This window comes from Cavia porcellus, unplaced genomic scaffold (assembly GCF_034190915.1).
Source record: "Cavia porcellus strain 051 isolate PalLab524CR breed Dunkin Hartley unplaced genomic scaffold, mCavPor4.1 scaffold_30, whole genome shotgun sequence".
Classification (NCBI taxonomy): Eukaryota; Metazoa; Chordata; class Mammalia; order Rodentia; family Caviidae; genus Cavia; species Cavia porcellus.
The window spans coordinates 20,918,785-20,939,642 of NW_026947513.1; the positions used below are offsets into that span (position 1 = coordinate 20,918,785).

The 20,858-nt window shown below is 46.0% G+C and overlaps 1 protein-coding gene across 9 annotated transcripts in view; it reads right to left on the reverse strand.

The window, feature by feature from the left end:
- Apbb2 (amyloid beta precursor protein binding family B member 2) overlaps window positions 1-20,858 on the reverse strand; it is a 304,656-nt gene that overhangs the window by 71,573 nt on the left and 212,225 nt on the right. The window lies entirely within an intron of this gene.

Consider the following 20,858-nt stretch of genomic DNA (forward strand, 5'->3'; position numbering starts at 1 on the left):
AATGAAGAATGTGGTCAACTGTTCTAATGTGACCGACAAAGTCTGATGATATTCTCCACTCCAGCCACACAGATGGGGCACCGCCCCCAAAATGCCAAAGACAAAAGCAATTCACACGCTGAGCCACAGGTCCCACAGGGAAGGCTGGGCGACTGCCACAGGGGTGAGCACTCGGTGCCTTCTATAAATGGGTCCTGGAGAGCGGGCAGTCCCGGTGGTGGCTGCAGAAGTCACTTAGCAGGAAGGCTGGGAGAGGCCCACACGGAGTCCCCCAGGCCAGGATCAGCGGCAGACCCCGGTGCGCTGCCCTGGCCACCTCCGCTCTGGGCTGGACTGATCCTCCCGGCAGATATGTCTGCCACCCCCAGGGCTCTCCCCAGCCCACCTCGTTGTTTTACTGAAGCCCACTATCTCTCCACAGGGTGGCCCACTGGTTCTCTGCTATTGGCTCCCAACACAGGCCCTACCCAGTCCTCTCAGCATGCCTACCCTAGTTATTACCCTCCTGTCACCAAAAGAAGCTGAATTCTATTGATTTGGAGAAATTTTATTTATATTACCCTGAAAACAAGCAAACATAGCCATATCATCCGGCACAGAAAAGCAGGTACTGTTCCCACATCAAAGGTTACCTCGCTTACTCTCACCTCAACGACAGCAAGTCAGTATACCCATTTCAGAGATGAAAAAACTGAGCAAAGGGCAAAGCTAGTATGTAGGGGCTCTGGGCTCCCTGGGCCATTTGGTGATGCGTCGCTGAGGCTAGAAGGACAGTGTGTCACATGGGGCTAGGCCCGCAAAGAAGGCTCAAAAATAGTCTACAACACTGCTGTAATTTTGAACATGGATATGGCTCAAGAGGAAGGACAGCCTGAATTCCACTTCAGCTTTGTTTTACAGATATTGTAACCTTAAAGAAGTCATTTACTAGATTCTCAGGGTTTCAGTTATAAAAATGGGCATATGAATAGTAACAGTCATCTCACTAGGAGGTTATGAGGAGAAAACTATACAGTGTAGCTTAGAACCTGGCACACAAAAACATTCAGTGCACACTTACTGGATGGGCAGACATGTCAGTGCATTCACATCTTAGCTGGAGTCAGTAAAAGGGAAAAATGACGGGGGCAGAATATGTGTAATAGGGTGGCCACAAGTCTCAGGTTTCCCTCATGATAGATGCATCTAGTTTACGCATGGTACTCTGATAAAATTAAGAGCAGCTCTTTTCTTGGCAAAAATGTTCTGGGTCGGATAATAAATTTTAAGTTCATCTTAAGTCTCAATCACAGTGAATTTAGCCTCGGGGTCCTGGGATGGGCTGATGTGGAAAAGGGGTTTGACCGGGTCGACGCTGGTCTCAGCCCACATCTTAGGGACCCTGCTCAGGTGCCCTAGGACAGGATGACTCTGAGAGGTTCACACACTCCTAAAACCAGAAGCCAGGACCACATCCTCCTGCTGTGTCTAGCTGCTATTAGGAAATCTCCTGTGAATACTTACAAGAACTCATCAACCATAACAAAGGGCAAAGATTGGTTTGGCAGCACATAGACTAAAAAAAAAAAGAGGGGGGAGATTGTGGCTATCTTTTGTCCCTTGAGTTCAGGAACACGGGGGTTTCATCCTAGAAAAGCTCAGAAAAACCAAAGAGTATCTGTTGGTTCAGAAATATGAATCATCCAGCCACCCATAACACAATCAGGACATAGCTTTGTCATAGTGATTAAAAAGGAAACGAACAGTCAAACTATCTCATTATAATAAATTCATTCTTGAACAGTCCCGTAGTTATTATTTAATTTACTTTTTGAGCTGAAAAGCTTCACTGCCATTTCTTGTGGCCAAACAAGAAGGAAACAAAGGGAATTCTGAGCTCCACCAGGGAGTCTTCCCAAGAACAGAGCAGCTAAGAGCAACGGGCACTGATTGGTGCTGCCCTCAAGTGGCCAAGAAAGGTGATAACCGCCACCACCTCCTCAATCCGGAGGAGCTTAGCAGAATCAGCTCTGGGAACACTCATTTTACGACATGGGAGGAACTAAAACTACTCAATCTAATAAACTGCTTTTCAAAAACTTTTTCTTGAGTTTCAAAAACAAAAAATTAACATGTGCATTGTGATTGTTCATTCTTCAATAGCTGTTAAATAAATGGGCACCAGTTTGCTGGTGCTCCCCTTATTTTTATCAGTTATTAGCATTTAAGGGGTGTCCAGGCTGAATTAGAAAGGACAAAGCTTTTGGCTTGGCTTCCTTTTCTCCCATCTGTTCTCCCCCCACCCCGACCCCCACTGAAACCAAGCTATTACATCTTAGCTGGAACACGCATCCAGTTTGCTATTTTTATTTCCTACGTATGCCTGACAGAAGAATTTCTTCCTAAAATATGTGTAGTGGGGCCAAAGACAGCACAAAGCCTTGGTTTTTATGGCCAGACTCCTAGGTTCGAATCCTTCCATTCCATCTTGGGGTGCTCAGCCTCTATGACTCCCAAGTTTATTCAGTGGGAAAGTGACGATGTTCCTGAGCTCACAGAGAAAGAGGACAGGCAGTGGTGGGCAGCTTTAGGGACTCAGCTGATGTTCACTTCCTTCTCTCCAGTTCCAGAAGACTACCATTTCTTGCTTTGTTTTGCCCAGAGACTCCCTTTCTCCTCTCCCCAGATGAACTTCTAGATCTGTTTCTTCTTTCCTGAGATGTAATGGGGACAAGCAGGGTGAGGCGCAGCTGGCAGCAAGCTGGGGACCTTATTCCTGGACAGAAGTGGGGCAGGCTGCGAGCTGGAAGGGTAGGACATGTCCTGCCTCTGGCCAGGACAGCTGGCCCTGCCGTACAGAGCCCAAGACAACAGCAGTAGAGTGAGGGCCCACAGCATGACCACGCTCTCTCACTGCCGAGGGAAAGGGACACAAAGGCGAATGGTACCAGAATGGACAGCAACACTCAACTATGGATATTAAACACTGAAAATGTTCACATAGAAAAACTAAAATTTTGTTTAATGCTATGGTTGTAACCCTAATTACAGTCATTTATACGAATAACCATGTAAGCCTAATTACTGAACAGCACAATAGCATCGGTGTATTCAAGCCCTTGGACATTCACTGAGTGCCTGTTAGATCCAGGAGGCCTGTACAACTGAGTCACAAACGGGCCATACTTCTGAGAGGCTTGTGACAGGTTATTAGCAATATGAGCGGGGACTTAAAGTTCGGTACACGAAATAAGGGGACACAGAGGCAAAGCTATGTTGGGAGCTTAGGAAGGAGTCTTTTTATTCAGAGAGGGAGTATGGACAGCTTCCTCAAGGTCACGATACTGAGCTGGGCGTGGTAAGATGGATGGAGTCATTCATCCACAAACATTTACAACTCACTATGCTCCAAGTACTGGAAATGCACCAGTGAACAAACACACCACTCTGCTCTGAGCAGTACTTCAAAACTTAGAAGGTCCTAAAGCAATTTGGTTGCCATGCCAAAGCCTCCACAGCCTGATTCCCTTGGACCAAAGCCACTAACTAGTATCAAATCTCAGGCATGAGCCCTGTGATCTGAGACAAATTTCTGAGTCCTGGTGAGCCTGGGTTTCCTCATCTGTCCAGTGAGGATAACACCATGGACCAGCTGGAGTCCTGGCAAGGTGAGACAGGATGGCTTCTGTAAAGTACTATGCGAAACACCTGGCCCAAGGACAGTGGCCGAGAAAAGGCAGCCAGGATTTTCTCCAAGGCCAGTGTTGTCTGAATTGGGGGAGACCACTGGAAGCCAGTTGTGCCAATCTGGTTTTGTTCTGGATACACTTCAGGTGGGGAACGGAGAACAGGGCTGGTGAGGAGGCCAGGCTGTGTCCCCTGCAGCAGGACTGGTTCCAGCTCTTCAGCTGACTTTAGGGGCTTTAAATAATGATCCATAGCTGAATGCTCATAGATGCATTTCAGGAAGTTCTAATCAGAACTCTGTGTGTGTGTGTGTGTGCATATCAGGGAAAGAGGGCCTAGTACCTTTAGCAATTCTCCAAAGCTCATGAGAATAGGAAGTGATTCCAAGGAGACTAGATCAAGACATCACTGATGAAGACATCAACTAAAGCACGTGTATCAGGGTACAAAAAGTTTAATTGCCAACAGAGTTCTGTTTTGATTACTAGATGAAGAAAATGGTTAAAGGCTCTATTTAAGAACTGACCAGGAATTGGAGAGGGGGAGTAAACAGAGGGAATGGGCATAGAAAATAGAGAAGGAGGGAGAATAAGATGCATAATCTCTGCATGTGGAATTTCAGCTTTAAGTGGGTGTGTGATGTGTAAAGACAAGGAGAACCCAATACCCAGATTTTAATTTTCTGTTGCAGATAACACCCACCTGATATTACCTCAATGCTTCAGCAAGAGCCTGTTACAAAGAGATGACCCTCATCATTGGAGGAATTAAAGGAGAAGGGCTGTGACCCTTCCTCTGAGAAGATGCTGGGCAGAGAATGAGGCACGCTTTTTAGTAGAGAAGAGGAATTTAACACAACAGAAATGAAGGCCCCAGGTAAGTGGTCAGCCTTCTTGGAAGACCCAGGGACTTCAGCTGGGGAGGCATTTGGGATTCAAGCCTGTCTTGCTAGATCCTGCTGCCTGGTTATGTAGTGCTGCTCCATGGAAACTTCCACCCTGAGGTGGTGAGGTTGCAGTCAGGTGGAAAAAACCATGAATTCTTGCTATGTGTAACTATGAAGAAGAATAATTCAAGTACTCATCCAGGGCACACATGATTTATTCACACAGGACCAGAATAATGCCTGTGTAGGGCACTGTCATTCTTTTGATCTCCCATGTTCTGTGACATTGCTCTGAAAGTTAAGAGCAGGCCTCTCCCGTCTCATTTCCCATAGTGACACTGAGCATTAGAGACAGCAGCTACGCAGTCTGATTTTGCCTGCGGCTACAGTTTTTCGACCATCTAGGGCTCACTGAGACATACAGCATCCGGTAAGCAAGGCCTGGTTTCAAATCTCTTTTACCAAGTCTGTTCTAAAAGTGTGCAGCTTCTTCAAAAGTCAAAGAGTCTGGTTGAATGTGTTCTCCCTCGCAGGGCAGGAATGTGTTCTCCCTACACAGAGGCACGTAGATTACTGTCATCAAGCACACGGTTTTAAATAAAAGCAGGCTTTGCTACTGCTTTTCTCTGAAAGACTGACAAGATTTGCAGCTCTGGGGCACAGTAATTCTACAAGGCCAGGTGTCTGGGGGTTCCCTGAAGTGGTGTTTGACCCAGTTCTCCACTGAGAAGGAAACAAGGAATTAGCCTGGTGAATTATTCAGCAGAGCAATGACCTTGGTGTCTAGGGAGAACCCAGAGTGCATCTTTCTGTCCCAGCACACATCAGCTCTGCCTGATGCTTCCTCAGACCGTGAGCAACACAGCAGGCATCTGGGCAGAAAACAAGACATGTGGCCTTTGGGGCCCAGGACATACTACTGCCATTTACTTCAACTTTTCTTATTTTTCAGGGTACAGTGGCCCCACTGCAAAAGTTCACAGCATGCTAGTATCTCACAGGCCCTTCCACAGAGGGTGCAGTCACAATAGTGACACCACCAAGCCCTCCCAACACACCAGGGCCCGTGGGGCGAGCTCTAGCTGAAATGCCACCCACAGCACCCACCTTCTTGCCTCACTCCTGCCCGGCACACTATGGGATTGTGATATCTAGCCTGGCTACCTGTGCCTGTAAATCACTTACAAAGCCTGGACCATGCAGACTCCTTTGAATCTTCAGAGCGAGTTGATTCACTGCATCATGAATAAGTTATACAAATTTAAAAATAAAATCAGAATGTCAACTTAGCAGTTCATGGAGAGCCAATGTAGCTAAGTGTCGCCCTGCCCTGACCCTAGGGTTGGCTCATGAGAAACTCTGCTGTCTGGGGAAAATCCACTCCGGTTTTTAGTCACCTGCCCACTGTGAGCTGAGCAACAAAGACACCAGCAGAGGAGTCTGAGCCAACATCTCAATGGCCAGGTTCTTGGAGATTCTTGGCTTATGGCAGAGATACGCTTCCAGGTTGTGATTTAGTAGAGATATAGTTAATTGCATCAGTCATTTCCTGCCAGGAACCAGGCTGGCGGAATGAGGCCTGTTTTTATCAGTGGAAAATTTAAGCAGAGGTGAGTTTAATTGAGAGATGTGGCTCAATGTTCCCAGGCTGTTGAGGAACGAATTGTACTTAAACGTGGACTCGCAAGCATTTTACTGTAGATACATGCGATCTGACAGCCACATGTAATGCTCATCATCACACCGGCAGTGATCGTTTATTGAGGGGTTTCTCTGTGCTGAGTATTCTATGTGTGAAATTCAAGAGTCTGGGTTTGGTAGGAAAGCATGAAAGTGAGCACTGGTATTTATTTATAGTCACTTTCTGGATGCTACATTCTCAACACATAGCACAACATGTTCTCACAACAACTAGAAAGTAGGTGCTGTGTTTCTTATTTTCTAAATGGGAAACTGAGGCGCAGAGAGCTCAGCTGTATTGCATAAGGTCATACAGTAAATAACAGCAGCAGAGTTTAGTCCCCAGGTGGATCACTATTTGCATTTCACAGAAGCCAGATAATATGCTGGCCTATGCCTCAGTTTTCTAAACTGCAAAATGGAAACAGTTGCATTATTTATATTCTAAGGAATGTTGGGAGCAACAAATGGTATTGCAGAACTGACATGCGTAGGGCAGTATACAGTAAGCAGCCAATGTGCTAGCTTTTATCTTTATTAGCTCCAAACAAGGTATTTTTTTTTGGTACCAGGGATCGAACTCAAGACCTGACACTTGCCAGGCAGGCACTTATGCCACTGAGCTAAATCCCTGGCCCTATCAAAGAATCTCGATGAAGTCATATGTAGCAGTATACAAGTCATGTACAAATAGTCCACTAGTCAGGCATGGGACCACTCATGGGGCTGGGTAACATGTCTGGTTCCAAGTGGCGCTGTTGTAGATCAGAGGCCCAGTTCTTCCAGTGGGGTTATCTCTGCCTGGTGCATAATACAGCCCTTGTCTAGCTTATCAGGAACACCATCTACAATAGCCAGTGGGACTCTCAAAATAGGCCCAAGGCCTCAACCCACACTCAAGGGTCGTGGGATAGTTAGGGGCATCCCATGCTCTGGCTGTAACTCAGGCCTTTATCTGGGCCCAGCTGACTCGTGATCTATGCTGCACCCAGGAGCTGTGTGTCCAAGCAGACTTTTGTGCCAGTTTCCTTTTCAGGTGTCAGCAGTATCTGGTCAGCACACTGCAACAATGTCACCTCCTTTGTCTCTGCGATACAATACACACTTTGAGCCACAGCAGTCACTGAGCTATTTGTGTTCCAAGGACCCACTCCTCAGGTAGGACCCTAGACAATGGCCAGGCCTGTTGAGCCTCTAGGAAATAGAATCCCAACTATTCCTACAAGCACCCAAACAATATGAACCAAGTGTAGAACTCAATATTTTGCTGAACTATTAAAAAATTCAAAAGTAAGAGATTCTTTCCTTTTTGGGGTGTTGGGGATAGAACCTAGGGCCACACTCACCACATCCCTATTCTCTAGAGAGCTACATCCCTATTCTCTAGAGAGGCTTCTTAAATCAGTATCTGGCAATGTGATTTAGGGCATTTCTCAAATTCTTTCTCCTAAGTTAGAGTCTCAGCTCCTCCCAGATAGTCTCAAAGCTGCCCAAGGCCCAGAAGGCAGCTCTGAGTTACCATAAAGCATCTCCAAAAGTCATGCGCAGAAGGGGCCAAGGAATTCTCCTGGTGGGACAGGGACCATGTCACAAAAAGAAAAGCAGAGTGAATCTGCTGCTGGAGACACTTACACACTAACCCATGCCAAGTCAGTGACATTAAACACCAGATTCACATCCTCCTCTCAGAGACTAGCAAGAGCCCAGGGATGTGGAGGCCAAGAAGCTGGGCTGGTGGAATCCAGCTTCTCCTCCTGCTGAGAAGCAGCAGATGTCTGTACTACTGGAAGGCCATTCTTACGCCCTGAGAGTGTGAGTGGTATTTTAGTTTTCCCCTGCAGGAGTCTGGGAAATGACTGAGAGACAAGTTCTCAGGTCCACATGGCTCATTTACACTGCAGATTATGTTTCTGCTTGTGCAAAGCTGAGAAGTGTTATCTGCAGACTAAGCACAGAGTAAAACCATCATGCGTATCGAAACTTGGCATGTAATGTGGAACATTTTATTTTGATAGGAGATAGTAAGACAGTCATGTGGGCTTCAGGGGAGACACTGAGCCAGAGGAAGGAGCAGAAAGAGGCTGGAGCAGGAGACAGGCTGGATCCTTGGGCCTGGGGAAGCAGGAAGTGGTCGGACCTGGGACACTGTGGGCAGAAGGGGAAGTTACACAGTTCAACCTCAGAGCAAATGAGTGCGTGTGTAATATTCCTATAAGCAAGACTATCACTTTAAGTTAACTCTTTGCCGTAAGCATGCTCTCTAGGCACTGTCTGAGGCAATTCAGAACATGTCTGATCCTTTACCCTAGAATGTGTCCGAGGAGATGACACAATTACCAAAGATGCCACTTGGCTCCTGAATATAGTCCTTCCTCTGAACAGCTCAAGTGCAAACACACTCGATTTGCATTGTGCTGTACCTCCAGCTCTTTTAAATTTTATTTTGAGGTAGTGTCTTGCTAAGTCTTTAAATTTCCCAGGCTAGAATCAAACCCTCTTGCCTCAGCCTCCTAGAGTATGGAGGTTACAGGCATATACCACTATTCCTGGTTAGTATGTATCCTTTCCATTGTTCGTTTAATGTCACATCTTTCATATTTTAGCATTTGGGTGGCAATTTTACTTTTAAAATCACCCCCAGGAATAATGCTAAAGCACTGCTCAGCGCAAAAAGGCCATGACGCATCTATGAAGAAAAACAGAAGTCAGCTGCATCACTCAGGTCAACGTTAATGACAGGGTGAAACGTGGGAAACTAGTTATGCATTGATCAGTTGACAAAGCAGGAGACGACTAAAGCCCTGTAGGAACCCAACCTGTAACCCTTCCCGCAGAGCAACACTTCCTGTTCAGTTTCAGTGCAGACAGAACCTGACTCCTGTGAGTGAAAATAATCGTGAGTGTCTGTCCTGCATCTAGGCCAAGGAGGAAGAGGCTGGGGGGACGGCAGGGGGCTCAGTTACTCCCCAGCTTTCCCGATATTTGTGTACTGGGTTGTAGGCAAGCCTAGGGTTCTTGTCCTTATGCTGCTAATAAGCGGCAGCCTTTAGGAAGTCACCTAATACACACAGGCTGTATTTTCTTCATCTGACAGAGGATGGTGGGAAGGGGGCAGCTGAGAAGAGAGAGAAGAAAAAGGCCAGGACTAAAAGACCTCTCAGGACATTTGCACACACCTCACAAATGTACTGGTCTATCCTAGCTCACTCTGGTCACCTTGCTTGCTCTTGGCTCGAGGCTGAGCCCTCATCCACAGGCCACGCATGAGCTATGCGGGGTCTCCCTTAATGCTGGAGGACAACTCCTCAGGGCACTCAATGCTGCAGGCCTCGCCAGCACTCTCCAGCACTGTTTCTGCTCTGTTTTCCTCTATAGCTAACAGTTTTATCTGGTGCACTGTATTTCTTATGTGTGTCCTTACTGTCTGTCACTTTTCCTACATTGGCTCTAAATTACACGACACAAGGGTTTGGTCTGTAGCACCTGGCCTGATTGTTCATACAGGCAAAGCCAGAATTACAGGGATTCCTGGTACAGGCATTTAACTAACACTGAGCTATAATTATCATCGTCATTGGGCTCATTGTACATTTTAATGTTGGTGTGTAAGAAAGCTTTCATTGTACTACTCTCCAAAAACTGAAAAATCTGCAACTTTTCACCAAGGTCTAAAGCCAATTCAATAAGCTCATAATGTATGAAGATCCTGAAAGATCTCAATTAAAAGCATGGCAGTTACCGGCCCTAACGAGCATTCACATGTGAGTTCCTGGAGCTGACGCCTAGAATTCTACTCCCTACTCACCCAGGAAACTCATCTAACCACAGCACAAGGCCAAATACAGCCTGGGGATCCCAGAACCTGACCACTTCATTTCACAGATGAGCAAATCCAGGGCTGCTCACTGCTAATGAGGATGGGCTTTTGCCCTAAGCACAGCAGCAGGTGTGATGGGGCCTTGAGAGCTAAAGGTCTTTCAGTAGTCACCTTACACTCAGTACGGGAACATGCCCACTCCACTGGCCCTCGCTGGCCTGACAAAGACAGAGTAGACATGAATCACCCTTCTGCTGAGACCCCGAGGCCAACTCAAGGACCAAGAGTTTTCAGAAGCTGTCCTAAAGAACTGCTGGGCACAGTGAGGCATGCCTGTAATCCCAGCATTCTGGAGGCTGAGCCCAGCCTGAGTAATTTAGTGACTTACAAAAGACCCTGCCTCAAAATTAAAAAAGAGAATAGTGCTGGGGATGCAGCTCAGTGTAAAGGTTCTGGGTTTAATTCTCAGGACCAGAAAAAAAATCAAAACTTTAAATACTGTAGTATTCAGTAGTAGTATTTAAAGTTCTTAGAGTATATATATATATATATATAATATATATATTATATATATATATAATGTAGTATTTAGAGTTCTTAGAGTATATATATATATATATATATATATATGATGTTAAAAAGGAGACCATTTTTAGTACTAAACTAGAACAAAGGCTAAAATCTAAATCCAGTGATGAGAAAGCATCTGAGGAATCCAGGTATATCAGACTTGACCGGAAGACAGACAGACAGACACAGAATGAAGACCCTGTGGCCGTTTCTCACCAGAAGGCACAGAGCATGTGAATGCTGGCAAGCCGGCTTGGGGAAGATGAGCTGAGCTCCTAGGACAGTTGCTTCCTACTTTGCTCCTCTGCCCGAGTTGGCTGGCTGTAGCTCTTAGAATATAATTTGTGCTTCCATCTGAATAGCTTTGGTCCAAGTAGCCTCATGGCTGCTTTTGGTTCTGAGATGGTGCCGTGCCTGAGTCTCAGCATGACCGTGTTTTACCATGTATGTGTGTATGCACACACGTGCACACAGATGCTCAGAGAGATGCACAGAGGGACCCTTAAGCAGCCCAGCAGCTCCAGGAGTTAGGAACTCTTCTAAGGCTAAGCAAGACAGGCAACATTGAAGATCACAGGAGACTGGCGAGAATGAGCAGGGAGGGACCCAGAGCTGTATGGAGATGGACTCCTAAGAGTCTAAGAGAAGTGACTGCAAGTTCAGTCCTGTCACAAAGCCTTGAGATGGTGACAGGGCACAAGGAAGAAAGAAGCGAGCAGTAACGGGAGCAAGGCTCGACATACACTTGAAGGTGGGCGGGAAGACGCTGTGGAAAGAGCAAGAATGATCCAGAAGGAGGAAGAACTCTGGGTTGCAGTTCACACCATGCCTGGGCTCTGCTGCACTGCAGTCCTGGGCACAGCTCTCAGACCCAAGCCGTCAGGGCAGCAGTGACTACAGAACGGCCTTTGGCCCTGGATGGCCACCTGTAGGACAGCGAAAATTCCGCCCATCGAGTGGGCGGGTGCAGGGACGCCAGGCCCTCCTCCCGCTGGGCTCAGTGCAAGCCTCTGGCCCAAGCCCCTCTCCCCTTCCCCAGCTCCTACTGTTCAACTCCTGGTGCCCTGCGATTCTGAGTTAGCCCCACCCCCAGCTGCCTCAGAACTTTGTTTCTAGAGCTGACTTCAGAGACGGATGCTCTTTGCTTGGTGGTCAAGCCCTTTTAGGGGAAGTAACTCCCCACAGCCTGGGAATGACAAATACAGATGAGCGTGGGCTCTCCGGACCTCAGCACGGTACCCCTCCATTTCCTCCAGCGCTGCCCCACACGTCTCTTAAGGTCGGGTCCTGTGGGCATTCTCTTCCTATCCCACAATAGCTACGTGAGGCCCGAGCACACAGCCAGCTAATAATTAATTTTTATTCCAAGGAAAAGATTTACAGTATCCAGAGAAAAGTCACACCCAGGAAAAAGGAAGCCACACAAGTTCTGGCCTGTGAATTGCACAGAAAGGTGGCGAGGGTCAAGATCAATTTCCTCTGAGAAGAATGAACAAGTGTCTGAAAGAGGCTGGGCATGGTGGTGCAGACCTGCAACCCCAGCACTTGGCAGGAGGATCGGTGTGAGTTTAAGGTCAGCCTGAGCTATATAGTGAGTTCAAGGCCAGCCTAAATTACAAAGTGAAACCCTGTCTCAACCAAACACAAAACAAAACACAAAAAGCCTCCCCCCCAAACAAATAAACACAACCATAAAAAAGAGAAAAACATTAAATAAACGAGTGCAGAAAAAACACCAACCCAAAGCTGTCCTTACACAAGGGCTCCATGGAGAGTCAGAGGCACTGGGATTGCACACAGAATCTGCAGAGTGGTAGGCTGCACACTGAAGGAAAAGAGAGTAAAGCACAGACTCCTCTAGCAACGGATCATGGGCTCTCAGTTCCTGGCCAAAGGTTTAACAAGATAACCGGTCGGTTCTCCTTGGCAAACCTTCCTGTTTCAGCAGAGAAATCTGGACCAGCAAGTCACTAGGTTTATTCTAACTGAGGTTACGATGCTGAATGCAGAGCATAACCTCTGGGAAACTCATCCTATGACAATGCAAGTTTTTCAAATGGCTTTGGGAAGAGTCTTTCCATCCCGAAGGAAAAGATGGAAGCTCACACTGCAAGATGACACAAGCGTGTGGTAGCTGAGCAGCTCTGCTGGTGGGAAGGGGCTGCCTTCCACTTCATCGCTCAGCTGACTTCCTGACAGACAGCCACAATTCTCTCTGGACACTCATGTCTTTGGCAGGAAGATGTCCCCAAAGAAGTCCATAGGACTGTGACGGAATCCTGCACATAATGGCACACTAAAATAGGATTGTGTGCCTTGAGAATTCAGAGTGTTTGGTGTCCATTTTCCCTTGGTGTTAACTTTTTCTGACGGTAATAAAAGATTTGGGGGAGGGATGCTTTACAGGTGTGACATCCTTATCAACAGCCTGTCCCTTCAACAGGAAGTGTTGTCATGCTGCTCATGGCAGTGAGCCAGATGCTGCTGCAATCGCTCATTTTTTGCTGTGCCTGTCACGAAAAATCAAGGAAAATGCCAAGAGGAAGGGGCTGGGCAAGGAGCACACAGTCTGGGCTCTCCTGTAAAATGGTGACTTTAATCTCAAGGCATAACCACAGGACCCCCGGGGACTTGTTTTTTAAAGCTAGTATGAAAGCTGCAGGTGTCTAAAGCTCAGTTTTTTCCACTATGATTGAGCACAGACTGGGCTTGAGCCAGAGCCTGAGAGAAGGAAGGCTTGGGTTACTGGACTTGGGCACCTCTTTCCCATTCTGGATGAAGGACGAAGGAAATCAGAACCAATGAGTGTTTTACATAAATGTACTTTATCATAAGCACAAGGGGAACACGTACACCCACTCAGTGCCACCAGGCACAACACTGTTTCAAGGCGCCTATGTCTCTAAGGTGAGTCAACAAACATCCAACCCCATTTAGCATACAGGAAAGTCCTGACACACATCATTATTGTCTCCAGTCTGGAACTTGAAGCTTCCTATCTAACTTATGAACTGGTACTGTCCACATTTTCATTAGTAACTAGTATGTTACCACATAGTTCCCAAAGTCTGTTGGTTAACCTAAGCTATATATACGTAGGAAATCTACTGCTAAAATAACGATTTCCAGGCTCGGAAGTTAGGGGAGGTGCTGGCCTTAGCAATCACACAGACCTAGACTGAACTAAACCCACAGCACCTTCAAGGCCTTGATCCATGCAGCAGTCCAACCAGCCCAAACTCATCATCAATGGCAGAACTGTAGTCAACCATCACATCAGAATCTTTTTTAAAAATTTTGGCTGGGTATAGTGGTACATGTCTGTAATCCCAGCACTGGGGAGGCTGAGGCAGGAGGATCATTGTGAGTCTGAGACCAGCCTGCACTACACAGTGCGTTTAAGGCCAGCCTGAAGTATCTTAGGTCCAAAGAGCTATCAAAGCATCTCCACATACATCTGATTTGTGTCTCATAATAATACTGCAAGATTCCCAGACTGGGTACTAGCATTATCTCATTTTTATCCATGAGAAAGTGAAGTCCAGAGAGGTTAAGTGACTTACTCGAAGTCACACATCTCACGACTGACAGAACTGGGGCCAGAATACAGGTATTCTAGCCCATGATTCCCACTTGTCCCGCTTGGAACACTGCCCTGCATTTGGGATAACAACTCTGGCTGTTTTCGCTTTGTCATTCACTGAAATCTGGCTGCTACTAGAAAGAACCCCAAACCATTCAAAAATGAGAAAGTATATGCATCTTTTCTCTTAATTTATAAACAGCTGTACATCCTCAGGTCAACCCGAGCTTAAGATATGGGACGCCTGCCTCAGTGATCCCTAGAAAATCACAGGAACAAACTGAGACTGTGCTTTAAGGGCCGCAGAAAGGGATCTACTCAAACAGCAAGAAGAGCCAGCAAATCAGAGCTGCGGCCCAGCTCTGTATCTGGGCCCACTCACAGTAAGGCATGCCCCTGCGATCACCATTATTTCATAACCAGGAAGAACATGGGCTTTAGTATCTGTTTCCCTTTGATCAAACTTCATCATCTTGTGATAGCGGGAAAGTTATTTAAGTTCTCTGAATCCCAAAGTCCTCAGCTGTACAATAGGAAGAACAGCTCTGCCACCGTGCAGGGCTGCTCCGACACTCAGACAGATGAGCCGATGTGAGCAGAGTGCCCAGTGTGGCGCTAGGACGGGACAAAGGCTAGCTTCCTTCTCCATCTACCCGCTACCGCTGCCAGATGATGGACCTCTATGCTGGACAAGCCTTCATTCCCTTTTCTAGATCTCTACCGAAACATAGCAGAGACACTCAGGAACACGTGAAGCAGGAAGGATGAGTGGGAGATGGTATTTTGCTCTATTTGCCAAGTGATACACTAGTGACGAGGAGAAAAACAAGCCTTTTCTATAAATACATTCATAAGCTCTAGGCTGCTACAGAGCTCGTCTAACTCGTAACTGCATGTTCAAGGAAAAGGGCTTTCAGAGAAACCAGATGTTCTTGGTGCTAGTTCCAAGGGCCTCTCACATGAGCCCTGTTCCTAGCTTTTTTAGAGACAATGGACAACTGATCACTGACAAAGGGGCTGCAGGCAGGGTCCAGAGAACCAGGGACAGTGGTGGGACCCACAGGGACACATTTCAGATCTATATCAACAGTAAAGGGTGAATGAAACAATGTTTGGCTAGAGATCTGAGTGAGGCATGTGTTGGGCCAATAGCAAGACATGGTTTTAATGAGGTGAACTTCTGTATAAAGATCTCTTAAAACCAAATGAAATTATGTATCTGCTTAAAAAAACTGTCAAGTCACTTTCAACCGGAAGCTACTGAAATTTCACGTGTAGTTCCGGTTATCACTGAATTCCAGCCACGTTATAAGCATCACTCTGAAATGATACTACTACCATTTCCTCTGCTGTATTATTGTATTCTGGTCTCCTCCCCAGGCTGACTGATCTCATACCCACCTTGCTATAGCAGCTGCTGAAAAAGACATACCAAACGACCCGATGACTCACTGCAGATGAATGTTGAGAGCTCTCACTCCTGGGGTCAGTTTAGAGACTGAAAATCCAGAGGCCTGGCTGCAAAAGCAATTTCCTCCTAAGCACTGAGCCAGAAGCAGAACTCAGACGCCACCATGTGAGGCTGGGCTACGGGGCCCCACACTTTGAAGGGAGCGTTGGGGGAGAACGAGATGGCTGGATGGTGAAATTATCCATACGGTCCTGTAAGTGGAACTGTTATCTCTTTATCATTTTATTTGCTACAAATAAACAAGAGATATTTTCATTACTACCAAACCCATGGGAGTGAAATTCTCAGTTAACTGGCCTAAGACCACGCACCTGTTCCTAAGGCATAGTCAGGCTGTGCAGGGCTGCCATGCTGCCAGGTGCTGTCCCTCACCTCACCTGTTTCCCGCCAAGTTCCTACGGGAAGAAGCCTGCCTTTCCTTAATTAGCCTTTCCAGGCACCTGCCCACTAGCAGGCCCAGCTGCCAACAGTTGGCTCAAAACGCGCACTGCTCAACAGCGCCCGTCACAACTCGGGGCTCACACATGGTTGCCAATTCCTCAAGTGCCACGTGGGTATGTTAGTGACCACACGTTAACAAGGGAAAGGAACACAGCACTGTGCTTGTGTCTGTGCTGGCAAATAAAGAGATAAAACTATTTGGAAAAACAAGAGCCATCCTCTGGGCTGGGAGGTGAAAACGAGACTGAGTGTCAGCACCGCTACGCTGGGTTGGGTCAGATGCTTGGCTGCGAGACCTGCACTTCCTCAGCCAGCTATGCGTGCCCAGGTGGATTACTGTGTTTCTCTCCTTCCACTCCTCCTGAAGTGGAGAGGATCCTAATTTTCCCCGTGTGAATGCCACCCCAAAAGCTATGCAGGAGCACAAATCTCATTCAGGCAGACCTCTGTATATCTCATGTTTTGTCTGAGCCCTGATTTTTCTTTCCTTTTCCTCTTATTTTCTTCCCCTTCCCTTTTCCCTTCCTTCCTCCCTGTCAAGGATTAAACACAGGCTCTTTTACACGGAGTGACCTCCCTAACCATTTTAGTTTTACTTTTTAAATTTTAAAGCAGGGTCTTGCTAAATCACTAAGTCGCCCAGGCTAGGCTCAAACCTGATCCTCCTGCCTCTGTCTCCTAAAGAGCTGGGATTACAGGCAAGCACCACCATGCCCTGGTTTTTGACGGAACCAAGGGGACACATGCTGCTCTTTACTAAGGGCATTCACTTTGAATGACTGGCACATGGGAATGACTGCACCTTGTGCCTCCCAAAGATGATGTAATAAAGCTCCCTCCCTGTGACCATGCTATTCTCCCAGCAGAAGCTGGCGTCCTTTTGCCCAGCTCTTTGATCTGGGTTGTGCTCTTCTGACCAGCAGAATGTGGTGGAATTGAGGTAACAGCATTCTCAAGAAGAGACTTTTCTCACTGATGGGCTTTCCAGCTCTTTCCTACCCAGAGAGCAACACAGCCAGGAGCCCAGGCCACAAGGAGAGGCCTTGGCAGAGGGGGCACTACCTGCGGAGGAGCCCTGAGCCACAGCAGCCATCTTGGAAGTGGATCCTCCAGGCCCAGCTGCCCCCCAGTGGATTAGAGCGGAACTGCATCGCTGAATCCTCAGCTCTTAGCACCGTGCATGCACTGCCCGGCTTGCCTCTTCTTAGATCAGGGTCGGTATCTGTTCCCCTCTGGAGTAGGAGTGGTAATAATGACTGATACAGAAAGACTGCTAAGGACTGTTCTAAACAACTGGCATATACAGTATCTTATGTTTATAATACACCCACCCAATGTTCACAACAGCTATGTCACTAATAGTATCCTCATTCTACAGGTGAGGGAACCAAAGCCACATAACTTACTGAAGGTTACCCAGCTAATAACCTGCAGAGCCTGACTCTGAACACAGGAAGCCTGGCTCCAGAGCCCGGGTCTTAGCCATTACATCACACATCAAGCGCATGTGCTCCTTGAGCATTAACCATTCAATACATGTTTTTGATTAAGTTAATAAATCAACAATGTAAATGAAATCCAAACTTCTCTCATGGATCAGAGTTTCTGGAAAATAATATAAACCACATGAATAAAAATCAATTATAAGTACTATATGCAGCTATTGAATCCCATATAAATGCTAAGCAGTGATTATGCATTTGCTATACAGACCAGAAATAAATCTGAATGAGAAAAGATACTCCCTACCACTTCCTGTTTATCTATTAGTGCTAATTTCATCAGTACCCTGCTGATTTAATTACTTCATGAAAATCTATACTAATAGGAACCAAGGGAGGGCTCAGATAAATTAGGCTTACTGACGAATGGATATTTGAATCTCCTGTTCATTCACCATTTCTCAGTCAAACTACTGATTGGTATCAACCACTTCCCTATTCTCTCCATCTGGGAGAATAAGAAGACAACTGAAGCTTTCACAAAGTCCAGTAAAAGGGTAAAAGAAATTTTGAGGCAGCTGAGCACAGGTTGCCAATGGGCATAAAAGAACCAGAAGGTACTATGTTGAGAGACTGTGTTGATCCCCTGCAGAAGATACACAAAAATGGTGAGTTATTTTGATGAGAAACCAACTTTATAATGTTGGTATTCCAAATAGGTGCTGTAGGTCTGAAACCATTATAAGTGGAGAGTTTAGTAGAAATGCAAAACATGTCCCACCCCAGACTAAATGAAAATTTGCAAAGTTTGGTAAAGTTTGAAAAGTATTGCAAAGGATTGGACCTCATCACTCGGGATGAGGATTTGAACAGGTCTGACCTCAAGCCAACGGCCTCCCAGTTCCTTCCAACAACTCTGTTACTCAACCCCTGATACCTGGACAGCCAAAGTGATCTGAGGCCCAGAGTATCAATAGGTCGGGACAGGTGGCCACAGCACTGTCTTGGGCTTGGGAGTGACATGTATGGGACTTTGAGTACCATTTCCCACTTCTACCAGTTACTGGTTTATCATACTGTGTGACAAAATAAATCATTTGATCTCTTCAAAATATCAGTTTCTTATCTATGGGAAGGTAATTGTGATGCTTTGTGTTTGCAAGAGAACTGCAGGTAAGTGCCTGACCAGCACACAGCGGCTGTGCAGTGTGTTTGGGAGTTTCTCTGCTGCCCTGGTTCAAGACTCAGTTTCTTTTCTTCTTCAGACTTGCATGTAGATCAGAGAGAGCCATGTCATTCCTGGACCCTATAGATGAGGATGCTACATTCCATCTGCAATCCTAAAACCTCTCAGAACCAGAAGTGGCTCCTAATATGACATGTGCACTTGAAACCCAGCGAATGTGACAGCTGAGATGGCATAAGCTTTCTCACCCATTTCTTTTACTGTATATTTCAAAGAAAATGTTCTAAAACCCACTTCTTGCAAGTATCATGAAAATGATTCTGTATGCACCAAAAGAAAAACAATAACAGGTTGGTGGTCACAAGCTCAGAAAATACTCCTTCAGTGCACAAACTGAGAAAGCCCAGGACCCAGTTTTTCACTGTTAATGTTACATCCAGCTATACCAATTCTAAAATTCAAAATCAAAGGTAGCCAGTTTTTCTACAATGTAATTTTCAATACTGTCCACCAGGTGACAGAATATCTCCTTTACAGAAGTTGCAGCAGAGTTACACAAAAGAGGAAAGAATTGGTATATGCTTTTCAAAACATTAACTTTTCTACAATTCCATTTTATTTTAGTGTAATCATGCATTTGGCCAACAATATACCACATGCAAAGAAAAAAGGACTAAATCTAGATTCTAAAGTACTAAAGTGGGATGAATCCAGGGACCCAATAGTAAAATAATGGGAATTTCAAAATGCAAGCTACCCACACCGAGTAAGGAGTTACCTCCTTAACAGTGAGGCACCAGAGGCAATTATGTGAGGTTTGCACATACAGCAATATTTAAAGCGTTTTCCCCTTGGGAAAGTGACACAAAATAGACAAAAATGATCAGAGAAAAACATTTAGGGTTACAATAGTGTTACAATAGGGTTACAAACAGATAGTTGTAAATTTAAAAGTGCACAAGGAATAAAGGTATCCTGGATTAGATCTTAGAACAGAAAAAGGGACAGGAGAAAGAAAGCTGGAAATAAGAATAAGATGACTAGTTGGTAGTTTTGTACCAATGTTAATTTTTTCATTTTGATTATATTTTAATTATAAATGATATAATAGTAAGAAATCACTTGGTACTTTATAAGTGATATAATATTAAGAAATCGCTTTGTACCTTATAAATTTATATACAGTGGTGCCTCAGTTCACGAATTTATCTCTTCCCATCATTCTGGTCACAGAATTGGATCCATGATTCTGGGTGCAACTAAATTGCAAACCCTTGCAGTTGTGATTGTAAATGCTCAATGTTCGGTAAGAAAACACCAAGAAGTGGGAAAAGAGGATGCAGGAAACCAATACTATCTTTGCAACATTTTTATAAATCTAAAATTATTCCAAAATAAAAATTGCATTTAAAAATGTAGAAAATTAAGAGGAAAGCACGGCCAAGAAACAGAAACACAGAGCACTGTACTTTGGATCTGGAGGTTCCCTAAAGCTTCATGAGCTCAGGGGCAGGGCTTGTGGGAGGTGACTGCATTATGGGAGCTCTGCAGCTGACCTGCAGCTGACCTGCTGCGAGGGGTGGGCCAGTGAGGCACCGGTGGAAGGTCTCCCCAGCCTCCTCCCTTCCTTTCTGCTTCTGGTCTGCCATAATGTGAGCAGCTTTCCTACCCCGTTCCGGCCTTGGACTCAGCTAAGCATGTAAAGTCTGAAAATTCCAAAATTGGACGGCAAAATAAGCCTCTCCTCCTTTAAGTTGTAGGTGTCAGGTATTTGTCCCAGTGACGAGAAAAGTGACTAAGACAGTTTCATAAGGAATTTACTGTTCAAAGACAACGTCAAGAAGAGGAAACTTTAGGGCCGGGGTTGTTGTTCAGTGTTAAGAGCAGGTGCAGCATGCAAAGGCCCTGGGGATGAGAATGAAGGAAGGCAGAGGAACAGGTGGAGGGGAGGAAGGTTCAGTATGAGAGTACAGTAGCTCACCATGCTGCACCTCTGAAAGACCTTCCTGACCTTCTGTCCGGGCCCTGCCCAGTGTCCCCCCCCCCTGGGGTCCTGGGACCAACATGCGAGGAGCTCCAAAGCCAGAATCCTCTGTGACCCCACCACCACAGGGGG